Source organism: Amblyomma mixtum, chromosome 3, assembly GCF_055824585.1.
Source record: "Amblyomma mixtum isolate Tamu chromosome 3, ASM5582458v1, whole genome shotgun sequence".
NCBI lineage: Eukaryota > Metazoa > Arthropoda > Arachnida > Ixodida > Ixodidae > Amblyomma > Amblyomma mixtum.
The window spans coordinates 252,156,123-252,168,245 of NC_143014.1; the positions used below are offsets into that span (position 1 = coordinate 252,156,123).

Genomic DNA, 12,123 nt, shown 5'->3' on the forward strand with positions numbered 1-12,123 from the left:
TGGTCGAAAGGGCGAGCAGAGCACGGGCGTGCACAGAAGCATGCCCCTCGACCAGCCAGAGCACGGGCTGGTCGAGGGGCAAGGAGTCGACTTCCGCTGCTGACAGACAGTACATGAGCGAAGATAATAATGAACAAAGTTATACATTCCGCACCAATAGTAGCACTGGTGGAGTTGCTTGTAGGTTTTCAGCAAGCCTGCGTGAGTGCTCTGAGGATCGGCATGGTGATGTGCACAAATTTCAGGATAAAGCTGTCTTGGAATTACCAAAAGCCACTTTCGGACGTCGAGACGGTAGTTGCAGCGGTAGAGGAGAGCGTCCCGGATCGTAAAATGGGCAGCTTGGCGACGGAGGGCCTGAGGGAAAGAAGTCATAGAGGGCTCAAGAAGGATGTCAAGTAGGGATGAGATCTGTGGATCCTGGCATTGTTCAGAGGGCACGTCTGTGGTAGTGAGCGCTGCGAGTAAGGAGGCAGATATTGTGAAGAGGGCGCAGGAGAGGGTAGCGGCGAGCGTGACAAGGCATCAGCTGCAGAGTGCCTATGGCCGGACCGATAACGCTAATGTCGAATTCTTGAAGGCAAAGGGCCCATCGTCCAAGGCATCCCGAGGGATCTTTGAGTGGGGCCAACCAGCACAGAGTGTGATGGTCAGTGAGGAGGATGAAGGAGCGGCCATATAAGTATGGGCAGAATTTCGTTAAAGCCCACGTGATGGCGAGACACTCCTTTTCTGTCATGGTCTCAGCTTGGGTGAGAGCATGGCTGGTGTACGCAATGGCATTCTCAGAAAATGCGGGCTTGTGCTGTGCAAGGACAGCACCGAAGCAGATTCTGCTTTTGTCGGTGTGCACCTTGATAGGGGCACTGGGGTCATAACGTCGAAGGATAGGCGGTAAAGTTAGAAGACGGAGCGTAGCAAAATCGTCTCCGCAGGCCGTGTCTCACGCAGGCTGGTCAGTGGGACCATTTAGGAGTTTCGTAAGGGGTGCAATGATAGAGGCAAAATTAGACCCACGAAGTGGTGAAGTTCTTGTGTGGAAGTCGGTTTATGGAAGTCAGCCACCCCACGGAGTTTGTCAAGATCTAGCAGGATGCTTTCTTTGGAGATGAGATGGCTGAGGATCGTCAACTGTCGGCGCCAAAGTGACATTTCTTGAAATTGAGTTGCAGACCAGCACTTGTGAGGCAGCTGAGTATCTGGTGCAAGCCACTGCAAGGGATGTCCAGGCAATGTATGCAAAAGCTTTGCGTACATTGAGATTATAAGGAAATGAATAGAAGGCTCTGCAGAGCAATTCAAAACACAAGTGGTAATGACAGTGGGCTGGTTAGATGGGCGGATGAGATTAGGAAGTTTGCTGGGATAAGGTGGTTGCAGCTGGCACAAGTCTGGGTTAATCGGAGAGATATAGGAGAGGCCTTTGTCTTGCAGTAGGTGCAGTCAAGCTGATGTTCATGACAATGAGGAGTCTAGCTTCCACTCTTGGTGGGTCTGTTGTAACAGAGGGCCGGGTCAGCGTTGCCAGGTTGTGTGGATGTTGATGGTAGGGCAGGCAGTGGGAGTGGTGGTGGAGTGGGTATGGAAATTGGGAGTGTTGGGTAGAAATAAGCTGTTGCTTTGTTGGCGGGTCGTGGTGGCTGGTCATGTGGTGCAGGTTTCGTGGCGCATTCTTGATGAAACTTTCTTTGTACGTTGAATGCTTGCACCTTTCTACCACATCCTTCAGTAGGGTGTTCACGTAGTCTGCAGGTAAAAGCAACAAAGTGGGTACCATTCAAGTACACAACAGCAGTATTAGATATATCTGTGCAGGTTGGCCTAATCGTCATCAAGTGGCTAAGGTAAATTAAAACATGCATTTGCCTTAACCCAAACACTTGTAAGTCCTCTGATATTGTTGCAAATATGTAAGGCCATGTTATAAGGGTATAATTTCTAAATAAATGCTTTTATAACAGTCATTCCATGCAAAATGTTCCAGATCCCGAAAGCGACCACCTATAATTATGTTTTTAAAAATTGGACTAGTTGGTGATTGTGCACATACTATACCAACGAAATATTCTTCTTGAAAAAATTTTTTTTGCTCACTTCAGCATTCTTTACAGTTTCCAAAAAGAAGCAAAATTTGGTTGGAGTAAAAATTTTAAAATCAAATGCAAACCAAGGTGCAATGCTAAATCTTAATTTTAGAATTTCTCACTTTTGTTATGTCATCTGACTTCATTAATGAAGTGATGCAGGAATTTCCTGCGCTTCCTTGTTTCTGTAAAAAAGGCAAAAAGCATGGTGTTTTATCTATTTTTTACATAAACAATAATTTTTTTTTGCTTTTCCTGTTGCTGCAGTTTATGCTGCAAATAATTTGAACTTGTTAAGCAAAACGGTTTTAATGAAAACTGCTCCCAAAGCTTGCAAAAGTGACTTATTCAGCTATTGAGATTCATACCTAAATTAAGAATTAAGGCCCTCCAAATAAAAATATGTGAGACTACTCAAATACACACATACTTGGTTGCCTGTAATGTACAAATTTTCATTATTAGTAAACTCTTTCTCGGGAGAAAAAAAATTTCTTGAAATCCACAACTCTCATCAGTACCTATTGCCAAACTGTCTTCCCTGCAGAACATGCATTTGCCACCATTTTTCTGTGCAGTAAATGGCTTTAAGTTGGTGCTCCACCTACTATATTTTACGATAATACATATTTGTATGATGAAATGATGAAAGTAAACCATGACTGCCTTGAGGCTGTCGTATTGACCAGAGAGGTTTCAGAGGCAAGGCATTATGCACCATGCTGAGTCATCGTTCTGTAAATACTGCAAATCAAGAAATTATGAGGTACGCAAGAACATTACTCATTGGCACTCTGCGCCAACCATCACATATCTCTTTTAGGGTGAACTGCGCTAACATCATGTTACAGCAACGGTTAATGTCCACATTACATTATCGGTGGTCGTATTAGGCATCTGGTACACTTCACGTGGAATGATCCAGCAATGATGTTACTGGTGTGTTGAGTCGTGCATTGTTTGCTTACTGTGTGTTGGCTCCTCTTTTAGCGGAGTGACAGTGAAGTGGCCCCTTCTTGCTTTTGAGGTTTTCACCTTCCAGCGCTGCTCACCATCCGCCGTCTCCACTTGCCTCCTCGTGGTGTCTTCGTTGAAGTGCATCACAGCCAGCTGAGTCCTGAGCCAAGAGAAGTGATCAAGACATGTGCTTGCATTTCATGTTCTCTTTTTTTTAAGCAGCACAACAGACGATGCAAGACATAGAAGAAGAGGACAGAAACAGCACTAAATTTACAATTGTTTTTCTTTAGGAAACCAAGCATCAATTTTAATTCAGTACTCGAGCATGCACACCTGCGCATTGTCATCCTAGACACGCTTCTCAATGCTGAAAACACTTAAAGCACACATGGATCGCTATCATGCATTGCTATCCACTATTGAGCAGTTAGATGGCTATGAATGGCCACCTAATGCACCTACTACCTTTGTTTATTATGTGAAATGCAGTGATCATCATGAGTAAACAACACTTTTGTGTCAACCAGAAACAGTGCTCAACTAGGTTTGTCGATTTCTTTTTCAAACAGTTCAAATTTTACTGGAGCCTTGCATTCATACATTGGCCTGTATAGTTTGTTATGGAAGCCTACTAACTTGCCCAGCCTGCCATTCTATTCCGCATGTCAGAGCTGATGTACCTTGCTTGCATCCCTTCTTCCGAGAAGGCATTAGCCTTGGGAGCAAACTAGTTCAGCAGGCTGTGGAATGACTCCAACAAAAATATCTGGTCATCCGGGGACAGCTGACGAATGTCACGCAGCAGTGAAAGGGGGGGGGGGGGGGCGACAATTTTTTTCAGCGCCTAGAATTGCTTTGAATCTGGAAGGAATGGACAAGCCAAATCAGCATTTCATTACTTCAGCCTAGAATGCACCATTGACTAAGCATTCAAGAAACGGCATTCAACAGCAGCTCTTACTTGGTCTCATCCACTCTCGGTTTTCAAGTGGACCATGAATGCATTCTTTGTACAGCCCCTCGTGGCCAGCGTGCTGGTTGCAGACGTGGTTGAGCAGGCTCATCCACATGCTGACCACCAAGTCCCTGTTCCCCGTTCCCATAGTGGCCACCCAGTACAGGTGGTTGATGATGCCATCAATTCACCCTTCGATGGTTCTGTGCTTCCGACTGGAGGCCCACAGCTTTTTCTTGAGACCTAGAACAAGTTGAAGAATGTCAGGTTTGCAAAGCCTCACAAAGCCCTCTCATAGTAATACCATAATAGGGTGTTAATTACTTACCTTTGGCAACATGCCGCACTTCAAACCAGTGTTTTATTCCTGGCTTTTCCACTCTGCAGAATCGCCTGACACCAGGGTGCCGGTGTGAAGATGGATAGCAAGAACAGGCAAGGCACTGTGACTGCTCAGAAAGGAATTCTCTGGCAGGACCTGCTGAACATCACAGCAGCTAAACAGAAGAGGTTGTCTTTGCATAAATAGTAAATTGTGGAGTTAACGTCGCGGACTGACACATAGGCTATGGGGATGTCGCAAGGAGGTGCTCCCGTTTAACTTAGACCTTCACTAACGTGAGTTGATACTGCACAACAAACAGATGTTTGTGTGTTTTGCCTCCATCAGAATATGGCCACCGTGGCCAGGATCGAACCCAGAACATTGGCATTAGTAGCTGAATGCCAAAGGCATTGAGCCACTGCAGCATGTTGAGGGTGTGCTCAGTGTGAAGGTGTTTTTAACTAGAGCTATGTTTCTGATTCTGGCATTATGCACTGAGTATACCACAACTACAATGAAATGGCTAACAAAACTAAAATAGTAAAAATAAGTGATCGCCATGCCAGAAACTTAGTACTGAAATCAGCTTATAATAACAGTTTACTAGCAGATATCAGCATAGTCCGAATGCAGTTCTTTTAGATGTGACACGCACAGTAGGACAGAACATGCTGCGCTTTCACAATGCATGTTTCGCCCAAGCTCCAAATGGCTTTTTGTGTCATGGCTAGGTATAGTAGCCTCGACTGTTACCTGTTGTTAGTGAACAGATGGCGATGCCTGCATTTTCAAGCCCCTCTAGGCAATTCCACAGCCCCTCTTCTTTTCCATGCTGTTCGGCACTGCTTCAGACTACAAACGGAACAAGTAATTACACTATGAAGCTTCTTGCAGCCGTTCCTTTCATTCACTACAGTCATCAGCCTAGCCATGTCCACTTCAGGAAAGTGGCCTCTACTGTATTCATCCAGTCAGTTCTGCCCTGCGCAAATTTTCTAATTTCATCCGCCCATCCCTGTTGCCCCCTGCTACATTCGCCTTCCTCCGGAACGCTTTCCATTATCGTAAAGGAGTGCCACTTGTGTCTACACTGCATGTCCTGCCCATGCCCATTCTCCCTTCAAGATTTTACCTTACTCTTATGGGATATCAGTAACGTGCTTTTCATAACTTGAGCGAGCCTTCCAAGTGCACTACAGCTACATCTTATTCCCTCGATAACTTCTTTCTTGTAGTCCTTATCGGCAATCACTTTTTGGCCGAGACCGAGACAGCACACTTTCTACTTTCAATACCACACTACTTGTAGTAAACTGTTATTCCTTGCGGAAGCTATTGAACATTGCCTTTGATTTTTTCACATTAATTTTTAGACCCACCCTCCTGCTTTGCCTGTCCACGTCTTCTAGCGTGCACTACAATTCCTCCCCTCAGTTACTTGCAGAGAAACATCATCTGCAAATCAAAGATTGCTGAGGCTGTCTTCACTAACTTTTATCCTTCCCAATTCAACCCTCTGGGCTCTGTATAAGCAATGTAAATGAAGTCAGTTTTATATTATTATTATTTACGCCACAAGATTCCTGCTTGCAAGGCAGATGCTCTATCCTGATGGCAATGCTGCGCAATTATTGCATTATGCATTTTATTTGTAGATAATAAGAACACACCTCTTTCACCAAAACCTGCTCAGAGCAGATAATTTTGCCGACTCGAACGGCCAACCAGGCTGTAGGTCAGATACTTGACGCTGTAACCTGGCGAGTCGCAGCGACCGTCACCAGCCAGGTCAAGCTGCGCCCCTTTCAGCTCAATTGCCAGCATAGCCTGCTGCTCCTGAAAAAGCTGCAGGCAAGACAACAATCATTCTTCATTATCCTTCAATTATTAGGCAGGTTACTTGCTAGAAATGTATGGTAGCTATGCTTTCTATCTTAAGAAATTCGCTACAAATGGCAGCTGCAAGAAGTGGTGTAAATATTTGTTTGCTTAAATAAATACGAACTTATGAATCTCAAAATTCCTTAAAGAGAACAAGGTTTTGGATCGTCATAACAATGACAAAGGCACTGTAGGAATGCAAAAAATCTCTGCCTCTCCCATAACTGAGAGTAGAGTAAGCATGAAATGTTTACGTTCATAACACATTGGTTGTAGATGGTACTAGTCAAAGTCTTGAAATGGGTCTAGTGTTCAACACACCACACATACTGTGCACTGGCCCATGTGGACGCAATCGTTTCCTGTGAGTGTCTGGGGAATCTCTTCCGCCCTGCCTTGTCAGCTGTATCTGGTTTCTGTCAGGCTCCATTGCTCGGCTTAAGCAGCTGTGATGGTGGCGGCATTGAAATGCAGGACGACGCAGAAGCGTACGCTGACACGATGAGACGCAGGCCTGACAAGAATATATATGCAGCACGTTCGAATACTCCGCGAGCGTGTATATACATCTGCCTGCCAAAGGGGAAAACATCATGAGCTGAAGGCGCAGCGGCCGGTCTTTTACATGCGTGAGTGTGGGACAGCGCAGAAGCAGTTTTTCCGCCCAAAGCCCTTCTCACCGTGGAGCTCCCCTCATGCTCTAAGCGGCCCTCTCTCAAAGCCCCTAACAGATCACGTATGAGTCTCGTTAAATCTCGTGCGGTGCCCGGATGCTCTCGTTTCAGCTCCTGGATGTGTGGAATTCAGTGCCTGGATGAGTGGAATTCAGTGCCCGGATGTTGGCTCTCACTCTCGGCGTGACGTCACCACACTGCCGACAACGGGAGCTAAAAACATTTCATGCTTAAAAATATTGTGCAATGTCAGAACCATACAAGTGCAAGCTTATGTTCACAGTGCTAAAACACATTTTCTGATGCAGATAGTGGTCCGCCTTACTGAGTTTAAATGCATAGTGGAACCTGGATATGTGAGAGCTCACTTGGTGCTGTACCTAATAGAGCCCTGCATTTACAGAATCTTAGTATTAACTGCTTCAATGTAGTAACGTACACAATTTTGAAAAGTAAAATTGTACCATGTTAATTCCTGCTTGGCAACAAACACATTAAGATTTGCTGAAGAAAGGCCTACAGTATTGCAGAGTGATCCACCATTTTTCCTGTGTTGCCTTTCCCTGATGAAACTGGTTACAGCTGCAGTGTTTATGAAGCTGTTCAGGGCATGCTGATACGAAAGCATGCAGCCATACCTCATTTATGGCAGGCAGCAAGTAGCCACGCTGGTAATTGTAAAAGGTGCGCCCGCTGATGGTCTGGATGTTGATGGACTTGAAGCAGCGCAATGCTGCAGCCTCTAGGCAGCCTATTATTGACTTTGCAAAATGAAAAGGTGGCTCTATTATTGCCTTACTCTGTTTTCACGGCAATGCAAAATGAATATCGCCGGAATACAAAAACTCATGGTGACTTGCGCACTGTATAGATGTTTAACAATACAGCAAAAAAATGCGAGGACGCGGCCAAGCTCATAAACATCTGCAAACCGTAAGTATATAGTAAAGTCCTGCTAGTAGTTTTCATAACGCAGTACACAACTGTGATCACTGAAATGTCAACATAATTAGTGCAGTCATCCGCATTGGATAAAACACAATTATACTTTATTGAGAAAACAGGTTCCTGGTATCTTCAGGTTTCTGTCAGGCTCATGCTCTGATGATTAGGCTTCACCTGCTACTGAAAAAGTAAGAGATATCTTATCTAAATGCATTGCCTAGTATTTTACTTCACAGCACACCTCAACACACATATGTAGATTAATTATGCGGAAAGGAAAGGCAAAGTAACTGTCGCATTCTCAGTTGACAGCCCAAGCACAATGTGAGGAAGTTTGAAGGGAGAGAAAGAAGGGTGCCGCAGTGGAGGGCTGCAGATTAATTTCGACCACCTGGAGATCTTTAACGGGTGTTTTGTGCACTTTACCTACACCAAAATGCAGCCACTGGCGCCAGTATTTAACACCGTGTCCTCACGCTTGGCAGCCAAACAGTGTAAGCACAGATCTGCCACAAAGAGTACTTGAGCACATGCTTATGTATGCACTATAATGATACATTTCACAAACCTGCCAAAACTTGTTTCAAATGATGGCATGTATGTTGTGTCACACTCTGCAGCTGGTTCCTCCTCATCTTCCACCCATTCCAGACTGCCCTCTGCTGCCTCAAGTGGCGTTGAAGCACCCTGTGCCCTAAAGCTTGGCGGTATGGGAGACAGCGGTGCTGGCAGGTCGGTCTGGATCCGGGCCGGAACCAAAACCTTCATGGTCAGTGTCACCTGCATAGCTGTCAGAATTTTCAGCATTTATTACGATATCCAGATATGCAATTCTAAGAACTGCTCACCTCTTTTTCACTGTCCGTACTTACCGAAAGACCGGTGCTGCAGTGTGCAGTTGGGTGCTTCTGTCCGTGTCGCCACGGTATGCCTTTCAGCAGAGCATGTGCACATCAGAACTGGCTCCTAGAAAGAGGCAGATGCACTGATCTAAAAGCTGTGAGCTTATGGCCTACTGAACTGTTTTGGATTAATGAGGGAGAACAACATATAGCAATGCTGCTACCATTACCTTTCATATGAAAGCTTACAGAGCAAAAAAAAGGCTCCCATACGTAATCCTTACAACTGACATTCTTACTAGCTGAGAACAAGCATAGCCTTGAGTTTTGAACATGCCACAGCAAACATTATTGAATATACTCTCATCACTTCACAGCGTATGTCAGCCATGCATGTGCAGGAAAGCAGGGGACTGCTATCACATATGGACAATTTGAATGGTTTGCCTGATGGGGTCCATACCAGTGGGACTACACTGCATTTACCTCATGCCATGAAACAACTGTCAGCAGCACATAGGCAATGAAAAGGTATTTATTTCTTGTGCATGAAGCGCATAATGTGTAATGATGCTAAAAAATGGAACTGTGATGCATCAAGCAACAAATTAAAGAAGTTCTACCAGCTGAGACACAACTCAAATCACATGGCAACCAATGTATGTTGCTACTTACTGCTGTTTGTACCTGGCTAGCAGATGCACTGGAAGCTTCACTGCTTTCTGCTGCAGACTGGTCTGGTCGGGTGCTGTAAGTAAAATGGCAACTCATTTACAGCACCATATATCAAAGTGGTTCATTCATATACTCTCTATATGCACATATTTAGCAAAGCTAGGCTACTCGATCTCTGTCACGTAGTCAAAAAGTTGCAAACTAGGATGAAATTGACAACAAAGTAGACCAAAAATATCAGAAAGAGAGGTGGACCAACACCAAATCATGCAAGAAAAAAATTCTCCCCTTGTGTAATGTTTTATTCCTGTTAAGGCGCGGTCACACTAGGCCGACGGGACCCCGATGCCGACGCGACGCCGACTATCGGCAGACGTGTCTTGGGCAGATCGTTGGCCGAGCGAAAACATTCGCCGACCAAAAGCGAATACCGAGCTCAGAGCGCGAAGTGCAATCATTATGTAGACAAATAATGCACGCGCAGCAACATTCATCAAGCCATATGGCCACTTGGCCGACGCGCCGCACCGATCGTCGCTTGCGAACTGCCGCCCCACTGCAAGCAGGGACACATGGAACGGTGAGCATCGCTGCGCTGCTCTAACCAAGCTCCGCCCACAACGGGTGTCGCACTTCGCCACCGTGCAGCAGTGCCTGAGCGCTGCTTGGGATGGTGTACAAATATAACAAGATAAAGACTGCTTGAGCAGCAACAAAGCATGCCTGTTTATGTTTCGAGCTTTCGGCAACGGCATCGCTCGCGGGCACTCCGGGCGACGAGCTCTGCTGCTGCCTGCTTGCCAAGATCGTCGCTAGGCCTATAGCCTCTTTCGCATCGAAGCTGCAGCGGGGCGGCACTTCGGAAAGTCGCCTGCGCTATAATAAAAGGCCTTCTCTACACATCGCTTTACTGTCAACGGCATCATCTCACAATAAAATAATAGTATGCTAAATTTCCACAACGCCTTCAGCAGCAAAGAGAGAGGGCGCAAGGCAAGCTGGACCCCAACGTAGGGCCAGCGGCAGCTGCGAGGTGGTTGTGGCAAGAAGTTTTCTCGTATCACAGTCGTTACCTTTGCCAGCAGCTCAGTATTGGTCAGAGAGAGAGAAAAAAACTTTATTTACACAGGAATTCGGGGCACGCCCCAGGGTCCCCGCACGACCCCACTGCACTCAAGTGTTTATGTTCCTGAGGTCCATAACACTGGCAGCACGGCCGGTGGTGATGGTCTGCACGGCCGGGCCCTCCGAGCGCAGCAGGGTCTCCCAGTCCTCCCAGGTCTTGAGGTTCTCTAGGTCCCGCGGGGTAGGGTCCGCCGGGCAGAGGGAAAGGATGTGGAGGGAAGAAGCGTATTGGTCAGCGATCCTCAGAAATGACACATTTTTCATATTTCTTATCCCAGGGTTTATTATTTACGTCAAGAACACATTTTAGCTCGTTTTTATGACGCCAGCAGACGGGATCCAGGCTGGCCGGCCGGCCGGCATGCTCGGCGTACTTCACGTTCGCACAAGAAAATACAAAATATGCCATGATACCAGAGAGGATGCTTCCTAGATTAGAGCAACAGCAATGTGCCTGTGCAAAAGTGGATCTTTCGGCAAGGACACCGCCTGCGGCAACGCCAGGCGACGAACTGCGCGCTGGTCCCAGGCTGCTCTAGTCGTCGCTAGGCCTAGCTGGTTTCGCACCGAAGCCACAGTTGACGGCGCTTTGGAAGTCGCCTGTGCTATAATAAAAGGCCTACTATTCACATCGCTTTACTGTGAACTCGTCCCATAATAAAAGATATGTTCGATTTCCACGACGCCTTCAGCAACGGAGCTAGCAGACGAGCTGCATGCACGAAGCAGCAGCGTCGAGCTGTCGGGATAGGACAACGTCGGCGTGAGGTCGGGGCTGTTGTCGGCAGAGTGTGACACACGGGTCGGCCGACGGCTGCTATGTCGCCGACGCGACGGCGATGCGCTCGTCGGGCGACGATCGGCGCTCGGTCGGCGTCTGTGCAGTGTGACGCGCCGACAGCACGAAAATCGCTGCCGCCGACCATCGTCAGATTGAAATCGGCCAATCGTCGGCCTAGTGCGAACGCGCCTTTATGAATAACACGCATGGATCATGAAAATAACGATGCAGTGTGTTGCACCTCAATTTTTGCATAACGTTTGCAGTGAATAAAATATTTGTTAGTTAATTTGCTACTGAAAATTCAGTTGCATAGATGCAATAGGTACAGTTGACAAAAGTTTGTGGGATGCGGATTTGCGGAAAAAAAAAATTATTTCTGCGCTGCCTCAGCAGACAGGCAGATTGTATTTTTGTAGCAGATGGAGCACGCATGTCTCCTCATGTGCCTATGCATTTCCGTGATCTGCTATGCTTTACCTCCATGCAATAAATTTTTTTTTCACGAATCTGCATCCAGCAAACTTTTTTCAATGACTGTGCAGACATTCGCAGACCCTGTCGAGTGCTCTAGCGGCTTGCTGTGTTGTGCGTTTTTGACAATTACAAACGCACAACAGCGGGCTCAATGTTTTTAATTGTTATACCACAAGGCATACTTTTAACCACGCATCATTATGCAGTGATGTACTGGTCCGAGCAACCTGCACCGTACGTGGTGTGCGAAGTGTCACATTTGTGCACAGGATTGCTTACCTTTCTGCTTGTCAGAAACAGTGTGGGCAGGGCTGTCAGCTTCAGCCTGAGCTTCATCAATCCCACACTTGACCACCATATGAGCTCGGGGTTGTAGTTATAGTCAGGCGTAAAATGATG

General features: G+C 46.4%; 1 pseudogene; it reads right to left on the minus strand.

The window, feature by feature from the left end:
* Positions 1 to 3,017: 3,017 nt before the first annotated feature.
* LOC149354353 (uncharacterized) lies at positions 3,018 to 12,060 on the minus strand (annotated as a pseudogene).
* Between the last annotated feature and the right edge of the window lie 63 nt (positions 12,061 to 12,123).